The sequence below is a fragment of the Paroedura picta genome, chromosome 14 (genome assembly GCF_049243985.1).
Source record: "Paroedura picta isolate Pp20150507F chromosome 14, Ppicta_v3.0, whole genome shotgun sequence".
In the NCBI taxonomy this organism is placed as follows: domain Eukaryota; kingdom Metazoa; phylum Chordata; class Lepidosauria; order Squamata; family Gekkonidae; genus Paroedura; species Paroedura picta.
Window position 1 is genome coordinate 5,170,062 of NC_135382.1, and position 22,233 is coordinate 5,192,294.

A 22,233-nucleotide genomic window follows, 5' to 3' on the forward strand; every position below is an offset into this window, starting at 1 on the left:
GAATTGGTTAGAGAACTGCACTCAAAGAGTTATTGTCAATGGTGTTTCATCAGACTGGAGAGAGGTGAGTAGCAGGGTACCTCAGGGCTCGGTGCTCGGCCCGGTACTTTTAAACATTTTTATTAATGATCTAGATGAGGGGGTGGAGGGACTACTCATCAAGTTTGCAGATGACATCAAATTGGGAGGACTGGCAAATACTCCGGAAGATAGAGACAGAGTTCAATGAGATCTGAACACAATGGAAAAATGGGCAAATGAGAACAAGATGCAATTTAATAAAGATAAGTGTAAAGTTCTGCATCTGGGTCAGAAAAATGAAAAGCATGCCTACTGGATGGGGGATATGCTTCTAGGTAACACTGTGTGTTAGTGACCAAGCCCTATGAAGATAGGTTGAGGGACTTGGGAATGTTCAGCCTGGAGAAAAGGAGGTTGAGAGGGGACATGATAGCCCTCTTTAAGTATTTGAAAAGTTGTCACTTGGAGGAGGGCAGGATGCTGTTTCTGTTGGTTGCAGAGGAGAGGACATGCAGTAATGGGTTTAAACTTCAAGTACAACGATATAGGCTAGATATCAGGAAAAAAATTTCACAGTGGAATAGGCTGCCTAAGGAGGTGGTGAGCTCCCCCTCGCTGGCAGTCTTCAAGCAAAGGTTGGATAGACACTTTTCTTGGATGCTTTAGGATGCTTAGGGCTCATCCTGCTTTGAGCAGGGGGTTGGACTAGATGGCCTGTATGGCCCCTTCCAACTCTATGATTCTATGATTCCCTCACAGGGTGTCTGTGAGAATTCCAGATTTGTAGACAAGAAAACATCTTTGACTATACAAGCCAGTTTTGAACTTTGGTCAGGTGATTGAAATTTGGCAGCAAAAGCAAAAATGACTTTTATTGATATTTTATAAAAAATCTTTTGTGGTTTGAATAGTTTCTACCAAATTCATGGCAGGAAAATGTAATGTCAGAGAAAAACCTGATGGAGCAGAAGCCTAAGACTTTGAATGAAGCAAAGGGGGCAGTATGCAATTTGGAAATGATAGCTGAAACAAGCAAGCGGCAACATCTCCCGCTCTTGCAATGTGCAACTCGTATTGAGAAGTTTAAATATTTAAACCAGAGACAAGGGTGTTAATATAAAATAGTCAGGGAGCTTCGGTTGGGAAATGACACGCCCTGTCAGCAGAATAATGTCAAAAGTGGCTGAGACATTGAAAGGGGATAAAAATAAGTTGGCAGAACTGAAGGAGAAGCTGACTACATTAAGGAGAGCAGGACGGTGATCAGATAATGTCAAAAGTGGGCAAGGTAATGTGGTCGGGGAAGGAATGAATTAAAATTTCCCCCTCAGGTATGATTGTTACATTTACATGCAGGGAAAAAGAACTTGGAAGGAGGTACTCTAATGGCATGTATGTGTACAAATTGGTATGCTGTCCACAAAACAGACTTTTTTCTTATAATTTTTTTCATGAAAAAATGGGAAAAGATCCTAGTACTTTGGCTTAGTCCGAAGATCATTTTATTTCATCCTTACAGTCTTATATTTGCTTCATACTGGCAGGGCTCAAATTAAAGCCATAGGACAGAGTTAGTGCCAGGAAGAAAGCCCAAAGCCTTGGTAATTTCTCAGCAATTCCAATGTTTTTTATTTACTTTTCTCCAAAAAGAGTTCAATTCTCCAAAAAGAGTTCATAGGAATAGGCAAAAACTGCATTTTTGCAGTTTGGTTCATGGTTCATTGCTGGACCACACACTGTACCATGAACCAATACGCTGGTTCATGAACCAAAGTGGTTCATATTTGTTCATGAGCCCTTTAAAGTTTAAATTCTTGCTTTCTGCCCTCCATAAAAAGTGGCAGGGAGCAGAAAGCAGGAAGTGAAATGTCTCCCAGCAATTTCACCTCCTGCTTTTTTTTTCACCGCCAAAAGCTGTGGTGAGCAGAAAGCTGGAGATGAAATTACTTGGAATAATTTAAACCCCTTCATTCTACTCCCCACTGCTTTTGGCACGGAGCAGAAAGCAGTGGTTTAAATGGCTCAGAGACATTTAAACTAAACAGCTGTTTTCCATGAAGAGAAAATTCCAGGGGTTTAAATATCTTAGAACCATTTAACCCCCTCCTTTCTGCTCTTCACAAATCACCACAAACTGCATCAATATTTGTGGAATTTTGTGGTGGCTCTTCACTTTGTGAACATCACTTTATGAAACACAGTCAATTGTGAAACACAGTGAACATCACTTTATGAAACACAGTTCATGACTTTATTCATGCCTATCCCATGTCATACACCTCCACTACTCTTTTAGCCTTTGAGACTGAAAGCCAGACTACAAGATACATCTGGCATGACCCTAGTCATGGTGTAAGACTAGACTTGCATTCATAAGTTTCCTGGGCGGATTCACCTTTAAAAATGCTTGTTAGCTCAGCCTTGCAAGAGGAGGAGAAGGAACTTCCAGTTTCCCTCTTGTCCCACTTTTGCGAGCAGTTGTTCGGCATACCATGTAGTTACCTCCCGAGAGGTTGGCTCAAAGTATTAGCATGCTTTGCAGCAGCAGTTATAAAAGTTCAAACTGAGGAGACCACGATTGCTTTCCTAACAGCACTTTCCTAGGAAGAAAGACCATTGAAAAACACTGGATTTATTCTTGAGTAGATCAACATGCTCCCAAAGTATACTTTCAGCCAAATTACTATATCATGTGCTCTCCATCCAATCTTGTCACCTAGTTTTACTGATCATAATCAGACTGAAGAATTTTTCACTTAAAAACAAACAAATATAAGAACAAGAGCCTCTCTCAAAACAAAAAGAATGGTTTAAAATCATTGATGGTTTTGGTTTGTGAGACCCAGAAGGGCCCTTCCTTCCAATTTCCCCCATGCTCCAGTTGCATGCACTTCTGTGACCACTTGCTAGTTTTACCCAAGCTAGAGCCTCTGCCTTTTCCACTGCATCCTGATCCTGGACTTCCTCGAGGGTCTTCCAGCCAAGTACAAAGCCACCCAGCTCAGCTTCTGAGATCTGATGAGATCAGGCTAGCCTGGTCTATTTGGGTCCCAGATATCTTGTTTGATGAGACAATGTTCAAGGGTTTGAAATAGGATGGACTTTTTTCAGACAGAATTCTAGAGATTCCTGGGGATCCATAATTCATGCCCAGCCTCCTCACCAGAATGGGAGCCAGTCAAGAATTAGGGATTCCAGGCCTCCAGGCATTTCCTTTGGATGTCTGGCACCAGTAAAAGGAATGGGGGGTGGGGTGAGAAAGAACTGGCTCCAATCTGATATCTGTTGCTGATTGTGCAGTTAAAAAATATGACTGTATCCTTTGTAGGTGATTTAGAAATAGTGTGCAAAGAGAATATTGTGAGTGATTCTTTGGCCCTTTCTGCATGCACACCTTGATTTCAATTATCACTAAACTGACCCACGTGGAGAGCATGTGGAGAGAGCTACTGGGGAGAGTTGCTGCTGACCAGGTGAGGCTATTGTGCTGCCTGGGTGAGGTGATTGCTGGGTAATTGTTGGGAGGCTTAAAAAGGGCTGCTCCTCACCAGAGTGAGAGGGTAAGGGACAAAGGGCTCTTGGCCTGTGGCTCTAAGCCTGGGGTTCTTGGCCGAGCAATTAGAATGAGTAGATTATATCAGTAGATTATATTTCCCTAGTACTTGCACTGCCTAGACATTACAATGGACCTCCAGGACACTCATCCCATCATCTGCAGTGAGTGTGACATGATTGCCTTCCTCCCAGAAGACAAGATGGACTACATCTGCCCCAAGTGTAAGCTTGTAAGACTTTTCGAGGAAAGGATTAGGGGATTAGAAAACAGAATTATTACTCTGACCCAAAGTAAGGAAGGGGAGGAGTTCATAGACCAGAGCCCTGCAATTCGGAATAAAGACAATAAAACTAGTCCTGAAGAGGATAAGGAGATTGACCACAATAGGGAGCCTCTGCAGACAGTTCGGAAAAAGACTCAACGGCGAAGAGCGAGACAGTTCTCGGGGCCTTTGGAGCTCCAGAATAGATTTCAGGCCCTTGCAGAGGAGGTGCAAGGGTCAACAAGGGAAGAGGTCCCAAAACAAACTCTAAGACAAAGGGAAGAGGCCACGGGGAAAGAAGGAAATGGAGTTGAGAAGGGAAAAAAAAGGAGAGTACTGGTAATTGGAGACTCCCTGCTAAGAGGAATGGATCGCCATGTGGCTGGGCCTGACCCCCTAATCCGAGAGGTGTGCTGCTTGCCAGGGGCGAAAATTAAAGATGTTTCAGAACGGCTGCCCAAACTCCTCAAATCTATGGATCGCTACACATTTGTGATGGTCCATGTGGGAACGAATGACATGTCCCTGAATACCATAGCTCCTATTAAAAATGACTATCAAGATCTGGGGAGGAAGCTCAAGCAAATGGGGGCACAAATGGTATTCTCTTCAATCTTGCCTGTCAAGGGAAGAGGAATGCGTCGGGAGAGGAAGATAATGGAGGTGAATCACTGGCTGCATAGTTGGTGCCGGAAGGAGAGATTTGGTTTCTGGGACCATGGGATAGGCTTTCTTGAGGAAGGCCTACTAGCACCTGATGGACTGCACTTATCGAAACTGGGGAAGAATGTGTTTGGCAGGAACCTGGGGAGATTCATGAGGACAGCTTTAAACTAAAGCCACTAGGGGAAGGCGACGATCAACATACGGAGTGTATGGAAGGAAAACGATCGGAGGCAGCCCAACCGGCAAGGCCAGCTCATAGGGAACCAAAAGTAAAAGGATTCAGATGTCTTTATATTAATGCCCAAAGCACGGGCAATAAAAAGGAAAAGCTGGAACTTCTCATGCTGATGGAAAGGTATGATCTAGTAGGCATCACAGAAACTTGGTGGATTGATTCTCATGACTGGAATATAATGGTGGATGGAGCTTGTAGCCAGACGCGGATGTTGGATTTTCGTAGGCAAACTCAGAGACATGATGAGTGTCATACCATGGACGAGAATGCTGGAAGAGAAGGGAGCATGTGAAGGGTGGGCGCTATTTAAACAAGAGCTATTGCATGCTCAATCAATGACTATCCCAGAAAGACGAAAACACTGCAGGAGTTCTAAGAAGCCTATTTGGATGAACAGAGAACTTCAAGAGGAACTAAGAAAGAAAGGGAAAATGTTCAGGAAATGGAGGGAAGGACAGAGCTCTACAGAAGAGTACCTACAGGTTACTAGGCCAAAGCTGAGAGTGAGCTAAAATTGGCCAGGGAAGCCCATTGTAACAAGAAAAGATTTTTCAGTTATGTGAGGAGCAAACATAAAGTAAAGGAGGCAATAGGCCCACTGTAGGGTGCGGATGGACAAACTCTAACGAAAGATGCAGAGAAAGCAGAAAGGCTTAGTGCCTATTTTTCATCTGTTTTTCCCCACAGGTCAAAGGGTTTAGGTACATCTAGAGATGGCAGTAGCCAAAGGATAGTGTCTGGGTGGCAGGTTAACATGGATAGAGAGGTTGTCAACAGGCATTTAGCTGCACTGGATGAGTTCAAATCCCCTGGGCCGGATGCAATGCACCTGAGAGTGCTCAAAGAACTTTCCAGAGAACTTGCACAGCCCTTGTCCATCATCTTCAGAACCTCTTTAAAGACTGGAGATGTCCCGGAGGACTGGAAGAGAGCAAACGTTATTCCGATCTTCAAAAAAGGGAGGAAGGATGACCCGGGAAACTACAGACCAGTGAGTCTGACCTCTGTTGTGGGGAAGATAATGGAGCAGATATTAAAGGGAGCGATCTGCAAACATCTGGAGGACAATTTGGTGATCCAAGGAAGTCAGCATGGATTTGTCTCCAACAGGTCCTGCCAGACCAACCTGGTTTCCTTTTTTGACCAAGTAACATGTTTGCTGGATCGTGGAAATTCGGTTGATGTCATTTACTTGGATTTTAGTAAAGCTTTTGACAAGGTTCCCCATGATGTTCTGATGGATAAGTTGATGGACTGCAATCTGGACTTTCAGATAGTTAAGTGGATAGGGAATTGGTTAGAGAACCGCACTCAAAGAGTTGTTGTCAATGGTGTTTCATCAGACTGGAGAGACGTGAGTAGCGGGGTACCTCAGGGCTCGGTGCTCGGCCCGGTACTTTTAAACATATTTGTTAATGATCTAGATGAGGGGGTAGAGGGACTAATCAAGTTTGCAGATGACACCAAATTGGGCGGATTGGACAGAGTTCAATGAGATCTGAACACAATGGAAAAATGGGCAAATGAGAACAAGATGCAATATAATAAAGATAAGTGTAAAGTTCTGCATCTGTGTCAGAAAAATGAAAAGCATGCCTACTGGATACGCTTCTAGGTAACACTGTGTGTGAACGAGATCTTGGGGTACTTGTGGATTGTAAACTAAACATGAGCAGACAGTGTGATGCAGCGGTAAAAAAGGTGAATGCCATTTTGGGCTGTATCAACAGGGGCATCACATCAAAATCACAAGATGCCATAGTCCCGAAAAAAAAAACGACTGAAGATGGCGCCGTACTAGCCGGGCTTGTGCCGGGCTCTTAAGCTATGGTGAGGGTCAGGAGCAGATGCACCTGGCAGACCTGAGCAGATATGCAAATCTTGCTCGCCGGTCACCCCAGGAACCGGGAACGGCATCCTGAGGGTCTTACAGATCCGTGGAGACTGAGTTCTCCGGATCGCTGCAGCATGTGCTCAAGGTCATGATGGCACCCTTGTCGTAAATAACTTTCTAAGCCTGAAACGACCAGCTGACCCTACATTCTTCCCAGATCATCTTTTACCAGACTGACAGGAGCTGGAGTCTGCATCAGTAAAGACTGTGAGTTTTCTGGTTTTTCCTTTTTTTCCCCACAAGCTCTTCCCCCCCTCCTCAACCAAGTGAATCCTTTCGTTGAGTGGGAGGCACCCAGCTAATTACACTCATTAATCAAACAGAGAGCTTAAAGAAAAGAGAGACTTTAAAGATTTGTTGGAGAGAGTTCAGTGGGGGACGCTGACTTGATACGGAGATCGACAAACTGATAATTTTGGATCGCTCGAGCTCCCGCGAGAGCTCACGAGACTTTCTGTTTATAATCTGTGACTGCCTAGATCTATGGAAAAATTAACTAAGGCACAGCTTTTCCATTTTTTATGCGAAGGGAACTAAAAGATACTGAAAGCAGTCAACAAGGTGGAAAAGGAAATCCAAAAGACTAAGAAAGAGCTTTTAGACAGAACCGACGGTTTGAAAAAAACAGCTGATGAAAACACAACTCAGCCAACAATACTTCAAACAAGAATTCAATGTCTGGAAGTTAATCAACAGGAGGGGGAGAGAGCTAGGGACGTAAAAATCAAAAGTACCTTGGAAGAACTTGGGAAAACAGATTTAAGGAAGGAAAGCACCGAAAACCTGGAAGTCTATTTAGAGCAGGAAGTGATTTGGATCAACAAAATAAACAGAGTCTATTCAAAGGCGACAGCACGCAGGAAGCTATCAGGAGATATCTCTGTGCGACCAGAGGAAGGGATCCGGATTGACAAAGTATACAGAGCCTACTTAAAGGCGACTGCAAGCAAGAATCAAGCAAGAGATTTCTTTGGCCCTGACAGAAAGGCAACCAGAAATACTCTATGTAGGAATCATCTTATGGAAAAGAACACAATTTCATTTTCTGCGACCAGCTGAAGGATGTGATGAACAGTGAAGCATTCTCCTGGTTTCCTGTGGGAAAGACAGCAGCAGTAACTTTTAGGTCAGGGCCAATATATGAAGGGAACTGACTTTATATTACCTAGGACAGTAATAGAGTATATTCTTATAATAGATTATGCTCTCATATGTATCAATAATTACTCTGCTAAGAAAGATGGTAATAACTCCTAGATCAGGATCAATATGTGATGGGAATTGAATATGTATTTTAATATGTATGCTAAAAGAGGAAGGCAAACTATACTTCATATGTATCAACAAGACAGCAACAGTAACTCTTAGGTCAGGGCCAATATATGAAGTGGACTGACTTTATATCACCTAAGATAATAATAGAATATATTCTTATAACAGATTATACTCTTATATGTATTAACAATTATTTCGCTAAGAAAGATGGTAAAAACTTCTAGATTAGGATTAATATGTGATGGGAACTGAATATCTATGTTAAAAGAAGATGGCAAACCATATCAGCTGGTCGCTTTTTCTCTTTTACTTTTCTGTAAATGCTTTATATAATAATAAATAATAAAATTATAAAAAAACAAAAAAACCCAAGATGTCATAGTCCCATTGTATACGGCACTCGTCAGACCACACCTGGAGTACTGTGTGCAGTTCTCGAGGCCTCACTTCAAGAAGGACGTAGATAGAATCATAGAATCATAGAGTTGGAAGGGGCCATACAGGCCATCTAGTCCAACCCCCAGCTCAACGCAGGATCAGCCCTAAGCATCCTAAAGCATCCAAGAAAAATGTGTATCCAATATTTGCTTGAAGACTGCCAGTGAGGGGGAGTTCACCACCTCCTTTGGCAGCCTATTCCACTGCTGAAATACTCTGACTGTTTACATTTTTTTTCCTGATATCTAGCCTATATTGTTGTACTTGAAGTTTAAACCCATTACTGCATGTCCTCTCCTCTGCAGCCAACAGAAACAGCATCCTGCCCTCCTCCAAGTGACAACCTTTCTAATACTTAAAGAGGGCTATCATGTCCCCTCTCAACCTCCTTTTCTCCAGGCTGAACATTCCCAAGTCCTTCAACCTGTCTTTATAGGGCTTCGTCCCTTGGCCCCAGATCATCTTCGCCGCTCTCCTTTGTACCCTTTCAATTTTATCTACGTCCTTTCAGTTGGATACACACTTTTCTTGGATGCTTTAGGATGCTTAGGGCTCATCCTGTGTTGAGCAGGGAGTTGGACTAGATGGCCTGTATGGCCCCTTCCAACTCTATGATTCTATGATTCTATTCTAATCCCGGTACTTTTTAACATATTTGTTAATGACCTAGATGAGGGGGTGGAGGGACTACTCATCAAGTTTGCAGATGATACCCAATTGGGAGGACTGGCAAATACTCCGGAAGATAGAGACAGAGTTCAACGAGATCTGAACACAATGGAAAAATGGGCAAATGAGAACAAGATGCAATTTAATAAAGATAAGTGTAAAGTTCTGCATCTGGGTCAGAAAAATGAAAAGCATGCCTACTGGATGGGGGATACGCTTCTAGGTAACATTGTGTGTGAACGAGACCTTGGGGTACTTGTGGATTGTAAACTAAACATGAGCAGGCAGTGTGATGCCGTGGTAAAAAAGGCAAATGCCATTTTGGGCTGTATCAACAGAGGCATCACATCAAAATCACAAGATGTCATAGTCCCATTGTATATGGCACTGGTCAGACCACACCTGGAGTACTGTGTGCAGTTCTGGAGGCCTCACTTCAAGAAGGATGTAGATAAAATTGAAAGGGTGCAGAGGAGAGCGACGAAGATGATCTGGGGCCAAGGGACCAAGCCCTATGAAGATAGGTTGAGGGACTTGGGAATGTTCAGCTTGGAGAAAAGGAGGTTGAGAGGGGACATGATAGTCCTCTTTAAGTATTTGAAAGCTTGTCACTTGGAGGAGAGCAGGATGCTGTTTCCGTTGGCTGCAGAGGAAAGGACATGCAGTAATGGGTTTAAACTTCAAGTACAACGATATAGGCTACATATCAGGAAAAACATTTTTACAGTCAGAGTAGTTCAGCAGTGGAATAGGCTGCCTAAGGAGGTGGTGAGCTCCCCCTCACTGGCAGTCTTCAAGCAAAGGTTGGATACACACTTTTCTTGGATGCTTTAGGATGCTTTGGGCTGATCCTGCGTTGAGCAGGGGGTTGGACTAGATGGCCTGTATGGCCCCTTCCAACTCTATGATTCTATGATTCTATGAAATGTCCTCTTCATATCTCCAATTTTTTTGAACAGATCTCTGGTCCGCCCTATTCTATTGTTTTCTTCTATTTGTTTGCACTGTTCATTTAAGAAGGCATTCTTATCTCTTCTAGCTTTTCTCTGGAATTCTGCATTCAATTGGCTGTATCTTTCTCTTTCTCCCTTGCCTTTCACTTCCCTTCTCTCCTCAGCTATTTGTAAACGCTTCCTCAGACAGCCATTTTGCATGTGCCAGGAGAGACACCAAAGCGCCCAACCCTACTAGGTGACTCTTTGCTGTGTTATGGATTATTATGAAAAACAGGAATCATATGATCTCATAACATTGAAGAACGTGTTGAATGTACAGAATGCACAGTAGAATGCACTGACACTTGCATTGCAAGCTCTGATAGTTGGCAGTGTGTTTGTGTGTGTGTGTGTGTGCACAAAGTTGGCTCCACTATGGCTGCAATTTGTATTATTATTATTATTATTATTATTACTACTACTACTACTAGATTTAAAGCCCGTTGTGCTTGTAAATACAACGGGCGCTAGAAAGGGTTGATGGGACAGTGTTTTGTGTGTGGGCTTGTGTGAGGTACATTGTAGGGTTTTTGGCAGAATGGGTGGGAGAGGGTCAGGTAAGTATAGAGGAAGTAGAGGGGAATGTGGAGTAGTGGTTTGTGATGGAGGGAGGAAATAGTTTGTTGTGTAGAAAAGGTAGTGAATGGATGTATGGTCCAGAGGATGGGTGGGAGGGGGTAAAGTGTACGGAGTTAGGTGGGCTTATTTGAAGGTGGTATGATGATGTGGGTTTTTTTGTATTGTTTTTCTTTGCAGTGGCATTGTCCAGTCATGCTGGAGGGAGTGGTTTGGGTGGGGTCCTAGAAGAGCAGGGTTGGAGGGTGATACCAGCAAAGTTCTTTGGAGGCATGAGAGTATAATAAGAAAAAAGAACGAAATAAAGAGAAATGGGTTGAAGTGTGGTTTTTAAGCCAAAGTTCTTTATCGAGACTCATAGGATGTGGGCTGTAGCTGCGGAGTGTCATGGAAGAGTGTCGTGTTAAGAATGGGTAGTGGGTGAGCTACTTTTGTGGAATGAATTTGTTGTGTGCAGAATGGTATGCTGTTGTTGTTGAGGATTGGGTGTTAGTGAGGGGAGGTGGGATGGCCAGGGAAGAGTTGAAGAGAGCTTAGAAGTGCATGTTGTTGATGTGCCTGGTGGTGTGCTGTTTGTGGTAGGAGTTCTTGGAAGACAACGTTTGTAGTAAAGATTTTAGCACTGAAGGTGGGATCTGGTGTGAAGCAGCAGGACAAAGTTAGATTCCAGGCGCACCTGTAGCCCCCCCCCCCAGAAACCCGAAGTCATCTGTATTGTAAAAGGACACATAGGGAGACTTAGACTGCCAAGTGGGATTATCTTCGTGAGGCTGTCATTGAGCTCCTCAGAAGTAGTATAAGGGAAGCATCCCAACTCCTTGGAATTAGTTGGTGACAGGTAGAAGGATGGAAATTAAAATGCATAGGACTGATGAAAGAGGGAGTTTGCTGTAGAACTGAAGGTGGAATCTCGGAGAGGGACATAATGGCAAAGTGGGGATTTTATCCGGAATATATGCAACCCATGCAGGTGTGATAGACCAGGACAAATTTAGAGTCCAGTGGCACCGTTAAGATCCCCGCACAAAGAATAATATTCTGAAAGGATACATAGGGATACTTAGATGGCCAAGTGGGTCTGTAACCCATGTTGGTCTGAAGCAGCACAACAAATCTAGAGTCCAGTGGCACCTTAATGCCACCTTCCCCCCTCCGAACACAGAAGCATCTGTATTGTTGAAGGAAACATAGATATACTCAGAGATCAAAGTGGATTTCATCCTGTTGAGGGTGTCATCGAGCCGGCCAGATGAAAAAGAAAGCAAGCAGATCCAGAAATCAAGCAGTTCCTGCATGTATATGACTGAAGTTGGTCTGAAGCAGCGGAACAAATTTCAGTGGCACTGGGAAGAACTCTCGACAAAGACAAAGGCAACTGTATAATAAAAGTAAACAGGGATATTTGGACTCCAAAATGATTGTAATCCTGTGGAGGGTCTGACAGAGCTGGCCAGGTAGAGAAGGCATGAAGTCTCCTGTGGATGATTTGGTGAGAGGTAGAAAGATGGAAATCAGATTTCCTGGGACTGATGAAGGAGGGTGTGTGTGTGAGCACTGAAGGTAGGATCAGGGTGGAGAACTTGATGACAGAGTGGGGAATTTAGCCAGGATGTCTGCGACCCATGTCGGTGTCAAGAAGCAGAAGAGGGTGGGGAGAAGACTGTGAGAGGAAGGAAAACATAGAGATGGGAAGGAAGTAAGAAAGGGAAAGAAAAAGAAAGTGAAAGGTAGAAGAAGAGAGGCAAATACAGGGAGAAATAGAGGGAAAGACAAAGAGAGTATCACAGAGGAAGAGAGAGATTGTAATAGATAGAGAGGATGTGCCAACCCCCCCCCCCCCCACTGCGGCTGCAGGGCTCGAGAAGGGGCGGGGAGAGCTGGAGAGACGGCAGTTCTCGAGGCAGGCGTAAAGTGTTGGTGTGAGGGCTGGGTGAGGGAGGAGGGGGAGGCCCCGCAGGCAGTTCCCAGTGGCTGGAGAAGGCTAACTCTGTCGCTGTCTGCTGCTTTCTGTGTCTTGGAACCTTTGCCTCTCTGTTCCTCTCGGTGTTATGTCACAGAGTTTGTCACTCACTCAACATCTTTGCCCCTCTCTCCACAGTGGACAATAACAGCTAATCTCTAAGGTGTCCTGTCTCCAGGTCTTCTGTATGACCTCTTTGTGTGACTGCCTATCTTTGTTTTGAGAAGCAGGTAGGGGTGGGGGTGGGGGTGGGCGGGTCAGGACGCCCTTTGCGCCTCCCAAGTAGTTAAAACTCCAGCCATCTGCAGCCTCCCAACTGGCTTCCTCACTGTCAGGCCAGGAAAAGGAGGTTCTTCCCCCAGCCCCCTCACCTAATTCTTGAGGGCGAAGGCTCTTCCCCCGGCCCACTCACCTTCTTCTTGACAGCGAACGCTCGTCCCCCGTCCCCCTCACCTCTTAGACTGACACTCGGAGGGGGCAATCAGGAGGCCGGGGGAAAGAGAAGGTCGGCTTGGCCCCCCCACCCTCCGCAAGTCCCGAAAGGTCTTCTCTCTCCCCCGGGAGAGGCCTGGCTGCAGCCTGGCTGGAGCCAGGCCACTCCTGGGGGAAAGAGAAGGCCGGCGCCGCCCCCCCCCCCAACTCACATGGCTGTGGCTTCTCCCAGCCGCTGAAGTGGCCCGGAGAAGCAGGAGGAGGAGCAGGCCGGCTGGAGGACTGTCGGCACGGTCTGGCTGACTGGACTGAGTCCCGGCCGGCCGAAGCAGCCAATGGGGAGGCGCGCTTCGTGCACCTCCCCATTGGCTGCTGGCCCTGGATGGACACTTTGCGGCTCCTGATTGGCCCCTCCGAGTTTTTATCCCGGAAAGGGCCCGCCCTAACTCCTCCCCAACAGCCCTTCCCCCCCCCCGGGGGGGCGGCACCAGCCATAGTCAGGGAGGCGGTTTACAGATTATTATTATTATTATTACTATTACTAACTCCCTAACAGGCTTGTGACGGGTAATAACATTCTGAAAAAACCAATTAAAAACCAATTTTAAAAACTCAACTCCCAACATGGCGGAAAATAGTCAGTCAATAGATCTACTTCACCAACCCCAGCCTCAACCATAGGCCTGGTGGAAGAGCTCCATTTTACAGGCCCTGAGGAATGTTCCCAAATCCTCAGCTCACCCGGGAGCTCATTACACCAGGTAGGGGCCAGGACAGAGAAAGCCCTGGTCCTAATAGAGGCTAGGCGCGCTTCCCTAGGGCTAGGAACGACCAATAGATTCTCATTCGCAGAGCATAAGGCCCTGCAGGGGGCATAGGGCAATAAGCGGTCCCTCAGGTATGTGGGTCACAACCCACATAAGGCCTTAAAGGTTAAAACAAAAACCTTGAACCGGATCTGGGCATATGGGCCCTCTAAGGTGTGCCAGTGAGGACCCTAGCAGCTGCATTTTGCACTAGCTGAAGTTTCCGGACCAAGGACAAGAGTAGTCCCACATAGAGCGAGTTACAGAAATCTATTCTGGAGGTGACCGTTGCATGGATCACTGTGGCCAGGTGATTAGGGGACAGGTAGGGCGCTAGTAGCCGAGCCTGGTGAAGATGGAAAAATACCTGGCCCGCTGCTCTCTTGACCTGCGCCTCCATAGTCAGGGAGGCATCAATTGTCACACCCAAATTCCTGACCTGGGATGCGATGGTAAGTTGCGCCCCTGCCAGAATGGGTAAGTCTCCTGACAGAAGATCTAGAGAACTTTTTAGGCGCGTGTCACTAAGTTTTAAAAAAATAGGAGGGGGCATTTTTGCCAATGCCCTAGCTAAGCTCTATAGTATTACAGAAAGTGGTGGTCTTAGTTTTTAAAGGATATCATAGAATCATAGAATCATAGAGTTGGAAGGGGCCATACAGGCCATCTAGTCCAACCCCCTGCTCAACGCAGGACTAGCCCTAAGCATCCTAAAGCATCCAAGAAAAGTGTGTATCCAACCTTTGCTTGAAGACTTCCAGTGAAGGGGAGCTCACCACCTCCTTAGGCAGCCTATTCCACTGCTGAACTACTCTGACTGTGAAAAACTTTTTCCTGATATCTAGCCTATATCGTTGTACTTGAAGTTTAAACCCATTACTGCGTGTCCTCTCCTCTGCAGCCAGCAGAAACAGCATCCTGCCCTCCTCCAAGTGACAACCTTTCAAATACATAAAGAGGGCTATCATGTCCCCTCTCAACCTCCTTTTCTCCAGGCTGAACATTCCCAAGTCCCTCAACCTATCTTCGTAGGGCTTGGTCCCTTGGCCCCAGATCATCTTTGTCGCTCTCCTCTGTACCCTTTCAATTTTATCGACATCCTTCTTGAAGTGAGGCCTCCAGAACTGCACACAGTACTCCAGGTGTGGTCTGGCCAGTGCCGTATACAATGGGACTATGACATCTTGTGATTTTGATGTGATGCCCCTGTTGATACAGCCCAAAATGGCATTTGCCATTTTTACCGCTGCATCACACTGCCTGCTCATGTTTAGTTTACAGTCCACAAGTACCCCAAGGTCTCGTCCACACACAGCGCTACCTAGAAGCGTATCCCCCATCCAGTAGGCATGCTTTTCATTTTTCTGACCCAGATACAGAACTTTACACTTATCTTTATTAAATTGCATCTTGTTCTCATTTGCCCATTTTTCCATTGTGTTCAGATCTCGTTGAACTCTGTCTCTATCTTCCGGAGTATTTGCCAGTCCTCCCAATTTGATGTCATCTGCAAACTTGATGAGTAGTCCCTCCACCCCCTCATCTAGATCATTAATAAATATGTTAAAAAGTACCGGGCCGAACACCGAGCCCTGAGGTACCCCGCTACTCACCTCTCTCCAGTCTGAAGAAACACCATTGACAACAACTCTTTGAGTGCGGTTCTCTAACCAATTCCCTATCCACCTAACTATCTGAAAATCCAGATTGCAGTCCTTCAACTTATCCATCAGAACATCATGGGGAACCTTGTCAAAAGCTTTACTAAAATCCAAGTAAATGACATCAACCGAATTTCCCCGATCCAGCAAACCTGTTCCTTGGTCAAAAAAGGAAACCAGGTTGGTCTGTCAGGACCTGTTGGAGACAAATCCATGCTGACTTCCTTGGATCACCAAATTGTCCTCCAGATGTTTGCAGATCGCTCCCTTTAATATCTGCTCCATTATCTTCCCCACAACAGAGGTCAGACTCACTGGTCTGTAGTTTCCCGGGTCATCCTTCCTCCCTTTTTTGAAGATCGGAATAACATTTGCTCTCTTCCAGTCCTCTGTGACATCTCCAGTCCTTAAAGAGGTTCCGAAGATGATGGACAAGGGCTGTTCAAGTTCTCTGGAAAGTTCTTTGAGTACTCTCGGGTGCATTTCATCCGGACCAGGGGATTTGAACTCATCCAGTGCAGCTAAATGCCTCTCGACAACCTCTCTATCCATGTTAACCTGCCACCCAGACACTGTCCTTTGGCTATGGCCATCTCTAGATGTGCCTAAACACTTTGACCTGTGGGAAAAAACAGATGTAAAATAGGCACTAAGCCTTTCTGCTTTCTCTGCATCTTCCGTTAGAGTTTGTCCATCCGCACCCAACAGTGGGCCTATTGCTTCCTTCACTTTACGTTTGCTCCTCACATAGCTGAAATATCTTTTCTTGTTACAATGGGCTTCCCTGGCCAATCTTAGCTCACCTTCAGCTTTGGCCTTTCTTATGATTGATCTACAGTGCCTAGTAACCTGTAGGTACTCTTCTTTAGAGCTCTGTCCTTCCCTCCATTTCCTGAACATTTTCCTTTTCTTTCTTAGTTCCTCTTGAAGTTCTCTGTTCATCTAAATAGGCTTCTTAGAGCTCCTGCAGTGTTTTCGTCTTTCTGCGATAGTCATTGATTGAGCATGCAATAACTCCTGTTTGAGTAGCGCCCACCCTTCAAATGCTCCCTTCCCTTCCAGCATTGTCGTCCATGGTATGACACTCATCATGTCTCTGAGTTTATTAAAGTTTGCCCTACGAAAATCCAACATCCGTGTCTGGCTACAAGGTTCCTTGGCTCCCTATGTTGCAAGAGGCAAGTCTCCACTAATGTTTAGGGAGATGTTTCCTTAGAGAACTCTCAAGATAATCAGTCATATTAAACTGGAAAGTTTCTTTTATTAAGGGGAAATAAGTGGTAGGACACACACTCGAAATATGCTGATACATAAAGAAGGCTAGAATCATAGAATAATAGAGTTGGAAGGGACCTCCTGGGTCATTTAGTCCAACCCCCTGCATTATGCAGGACACTCACATCCCAATCGCCCCCCAAAAAAACTATGTTCAAAGCATTAAAGAGGGAAATGTTTTCAAAACTTTAAACTTTGAGAATGTTTTCAAAACTTTAAAGGCAGCTGTAGTAAAGCAATATCTAATTGTGCATTTACAGTCCAAATTTTCTTCACACTTTGGAATTATTCAGACATAAACAGTATGTCAAACGTTCAACTCGGATATTCACAAGCAGCCAGGAAGCTAAAAGCCAAACTGGCTTATAATTGAGCATTCCTAATTTTATGGGGGATTTGGGTCTTTATTTTTAAAATGAAAATCTGACTATTATAGAATTGCAGCTTTTGGAAAGATTTAACTATTCAGAAAGGCAGGCAAACACACACGCAGTTCCTGTAATAATGTGAATTTGACAACAATTTGTATATTTTATGGATGTTATTAAATATTTGAATATTTTTCCACTTTGGTAGCATGACATAAGCCTCCATTTTAATTACACAAAGCACACTATGAGGCCACAAACTTGAAAGACCTTCTGTATGACTGGACTCACTCATAGGAAGTGAAGTGTCCAGGCCATTTCCCACCCACCCACCCACCCACCCAGTATTCAGTGTCAGCAGCATGGCTGATTAACTCTCTTGGAGCTTCTCTAGAAGCTCCAAGTACCTCCCAATACACAGAAATATCTACCAAATTCAGAAGGACTCTTGTGAACAGCACCAAATTCTGCACCTTCCATTGGAGAATGTTCATGGAAGCCTGAAGTAAAAATGGTGGTTTAATATGTAGATTGAACATAACATTCCAGCTTAACAGGTTTCACCTCAAATAGTTTTATGGTGACCTAGATGAGGTCACAATGTTTGTAGCTCAAGCTGCTCCCTCCAAATGCCTCTGGTTCCATTTATCTCGCAAACAGGGCGCGGGAAGAATATTGGTTTACATCTAGTTTTAGAAGTGAAGCTGATTTCCAATAAACAGTATAATTGTAAAAAGGAGAGATTACTGCACTCTCAGCTTCCAGTCAGTAGGAATTTTGGGCTCCAGCTGTTTTGGGCACATCACTTATATTGCACTGCCACCCACTGGATCTCATAAGTAAAAACACCACAGGAAATGCATTTCCTCCTACATTTCCTCAGCTTAATTCCTGCTAAGGGACAAGCTATCCCCAGACAGATATCCTTCCAATTCATTTCCTCTTGCCATGATAACTGTGAAATTTACCCAGCTCACAAAGAAAGAGAACTAAACTCTCTAATAGCCTTAATGGGTTTTAGAGGCCTTGGCTGGCAGCCAAGAGAGACTTAGATATGACTGCATAGGCAAACTAAATACACAATTTATTCCATGTGTGTGTGAGAGTGAGTGTGTGCGTGCATGCACAGCATGTTCATTGTCAGATAAGTTTCAAAAGTGATGTGTTAATGGAACTCCCTTCCACTGTGATGCAGCCAGCCATGGCTTTTCCAGACAACATCAAGAGACATAAATGAAAACTAATTGTGCTTCAAAGGGGTGGGGGGGGAATCCTGTTGTAGGATTATGTTTTCTTATAATAAGATTGTAGAAATAAACAGTAAGGACGGTAGGGTAGATTTTTCTTCTTTCTGTTGTAGTTTAGTTCCACTTTCTTATTTGAAATCAAAAGAGCTCATGCTGTACAGAAAAGCATTAAAGGAAAGAACACGCATGCCGAAACCCTTCCCCAAAGCAGCAGTAAAGAAGTGTACTTGCTTTACTTAAGTAGCTACATTGTTCTAAAACAGTAATCTGAAGACATTTGGAATATCACAGTTTACTAGGCCCCTTCCAAGTTTTAACGGTCCCTAAATGAGTATGCTGCTGTGGATTTCTCTGCCGTGATATATGAAAACCTTCCTGATACAGCCACATCACTGCTTCTGCTGCTGGGGATCTTTATTCTTCTCCCCTCACTCCCATGGTCAATAAAAGCCACCCAGAATATTTTGACCACTGCTAGATGTTATCACCTGGTCTTCTCTGGTCTGCAGGTAGATGAAGAGGCTAAATGAATCACAGAATCATAGAGTTGGAAGGGGCCATACAGGCCATCTAGTCCAACCCCCTGCTCAACGCAGGATCAGCCCTAAGCATCCTAAAGCATCCAAGAAAAGTGGGCATCCAACCTTTGCTTGAAGACTGCCAGTGAGGGGGACCTCACCACCTCCTTAGGCAGCCTATTCCACTGCTGAACTACTCTGACTGTGAAAAACTTTTTCCTGATATCTAGCCTATATCATTGTACTTGAAGTTTAAACTGGTTACTGCGTGTCCTCTCCTCTGCAGCCAGAAGAAACAGCATCCTGCCCTCCTCCTAGTGACAACCTTTCAAATACTTAAAGAGGACTATCATGTCCCCTCTCAACCTCCTTTTCTCCAGGCTGAACATTCCCAAGTCCCTCAACCTATCTTCATAGGGCTTGGTCCCTTGGCCCCAGATCATCTTTGTCGCTCTCCTCTGTACCCTTTCAATTTTATCGACGTCCTTCTTGAAGTGAGGCCTCCAGAACTGCACACAGTACTCCAGGTGTGGTCTGACCAGTGCCGTATACAATGGGACTATGACATCTTGTGATTTTGATGTGATGCCTCTGTTGATACAGCCCAAAATGGCATTTGCCTTTTTTACCGCTGCATCACACTGCCTGCTCATGTTTAGTTTACAATCCACAAGTACCCCAAGGTCTCGTTCACACACAGCGCTACCTAGAAGCGTATCCCCCATCCAGTAGGCATGCTTTTCATTTTTCTGACCCAGATACAGAACTTTACACTTATCTTTATTAAATTGCATCTTGTTCTCATTTGCCCATTTTTCCATTGTGTTCAGATCTCGTTGAACTCTGTCTCTATCTTCCGGAGTATTTGCCAGTCCTCCCAATTTGGTGTCATCTGCAAACTTGATGAGTAGTCCCTCCACCCCCTCATCTAGATCATTAATAAATATGTTAAAAAGTACCGGGCCGAGCACCGAGCCCTGAGGTACCCCGCTACTCACCTCTCTCCAGTCTGATGAAACACCATTGACAACAACTCTTTGAGTGCGGTTCTCTAACCAATTCCCTATCCACCTGACTATCTGAAAATCCAGATTGCAGTCCTTCAACTTATCCATCAGAACATCATGGGGAACCTTGTCAAAAGCTTTACTAAAATCCAAGTAAATGACATCAACCGAATTTCCCCGATCCAGCAAACATGTTACTTGGTCAAAAAAGGAAACCAGGTTGGTCTGGCAGGACCTGTTGGAGACAAATCCATGCTGACTTCCTTGGATCACCAAATTGTCCTCCAGATGTTTGCAGATCGCTCCCTTTAATATCTGCTCCATTATCTTCCCCACAACAGAGGTCAGACTCACTGGTCTGTAGTTTCCCGGGTCATCCTTCCTCCCTTTTTTGAAGATCGGAATAACGTTTGCTCTTTTCCAGTCCTCCGGGACATCTTCAGTCCTTAAAGAGGTTCCGAAGATGATGGACAGGGGCTGTGCAATGGCCTAATATCGGTTTCACACAGCAACAAAAGGGCTTGTTTCTTTAGCATAATTATATGCTATTTCTCCAAACTGGTAAATAGATGGGGAAGAAATTGAAGTAGTGACAGATTTTATTTTCCTGGGCTCTAAGATCACTGCAGATGGGGACTGCAGCAAAGAAATTAAAAGATGTTTGCCAGACCACCAAGCCAGTCAGAGGACTTGAATGAGATACTGCTAGGCCAAACTACAAAATTTTCAAAAAGGGGGGAAACAGTGGTCAGATATATGTTGGAGGACCAACTCGGCTAAAAATACGAACTCCATTAAATTCTTAACTGCCAGGATCAGCCCGTCTGATCTCTGCCATGTTGTGGTTGACCAAAGAAATTCCATGTTGGTTTGATGTGTGTTGTTTGAAAAACCCTTTGTAAGTGTTTTACAACCCTGAACTATTTCACACTGTTCTGTGTATCATTTCATGCCTTGTCTCTTTCTTGCAAATGTTGCTTTGTGCTTTGTTATCTGAAAAGGAGGGGGCCTGTCAACCAAGGTCAGACGGACTAGGGATGGTTTGGCAGGTAGCCCAGGATGGCACCTGTGAGAGGGGCATAATTCTACCCTGGGAAAGAGAGGGCATTTGGGCAGGAAGGATGCATTGATAACTGCTTGCTTGCCATGTATCGATTAAGCTAAGATTGGCCAGGGAAGCCCATTGTAACAAGAAAAGCAAATGTAAAGTAAAGGAGGCAGTAGGCCCACTGTTAGTAAAGCTTTTGACAAGGTTCCCCATGATGTTCTGATGGATAAGTTGAAGGACTGCAATCTGGATTTTCAGATAGTCAGGTGGATAGGGAATTCGTTAGAGAACCGCACTCAAAGAGTTGTTGTCAATGGTGTTTCATCAGACTGGAGAGAGGTGAGTAGTGGGGTACCTCAGGGCTCGGTGCTCGGCCCAGTATTATTTATTAATGATCTAGATGACGGGGTAGAGGGACTACTCATCAAGTTTGCAGATGACACCAGATTGGGAGGACTGGCAAATACTCCGGAAGTTAGAGACAGAGTTCAACGAGATCTGAACACAATGGAAGAATGGGCAAATGAGAACATGATGCAATTTAATAAAGATAAGTGTAAAGTTCTGCATCTGGGTCAGAAAAATGAAAAGCATGCTGCGTTGAGCAGGGGTTTGGACTAGATGGCCTGTATGGCCCCTTCCAACTCTATGATTTTATGATTCTATGATTCTATGATTGATTAGAATCGACTAAAGACGTTGGATTGTTCAGATCTATTTCCAATAAAGCTTTCTATTAATCTATTAGTCTATCTCCCTTTGACAGTTAGTCAATTCTCACAACCATCTTTCTCCGGGCCGGGATGTTGGACCACAGAGAGGATCAAACCCAGGACCAGCCACTGACGGATGGAGCGGCTCCCAAAGGGTGAACTGAGCAGGCCACCGGCAGCGCGGCTGTGGAAACCCCCACCGGGACACGTCCCAGGACAGCCGCCCAGACTGATGCCAGGTCTGGGATGGCAAACACCATAGACCGCCCAAGGGGGAATTTTTATTTGGAGAGGCATGTCACGGATCGCAGACGCATCTCCAGATATGACGACCCGGCGGGGGTCGAGTGGGGACCAGCGCTGAGGCGGGGGGTCACCGACCACGAGACAGTGATCCTCCTGGAGAACCTGGAACTCCAGGATCGAATGGACTGTATGCAAAAGTGGCTGGCGACAGGGGCAGAGGATCCGGACCAGGATCTACAGTGGGGTGCACGCTTCTTCTTGGCCGAATTGAAGCACCCAACGCTGATCCCAGAGGGAGTTGTCGGGCTGGCAGCCCTGAGACTGGCAGTGCGGGAGGCGGCTGCTCCAAACACGGGTGGGTGGGG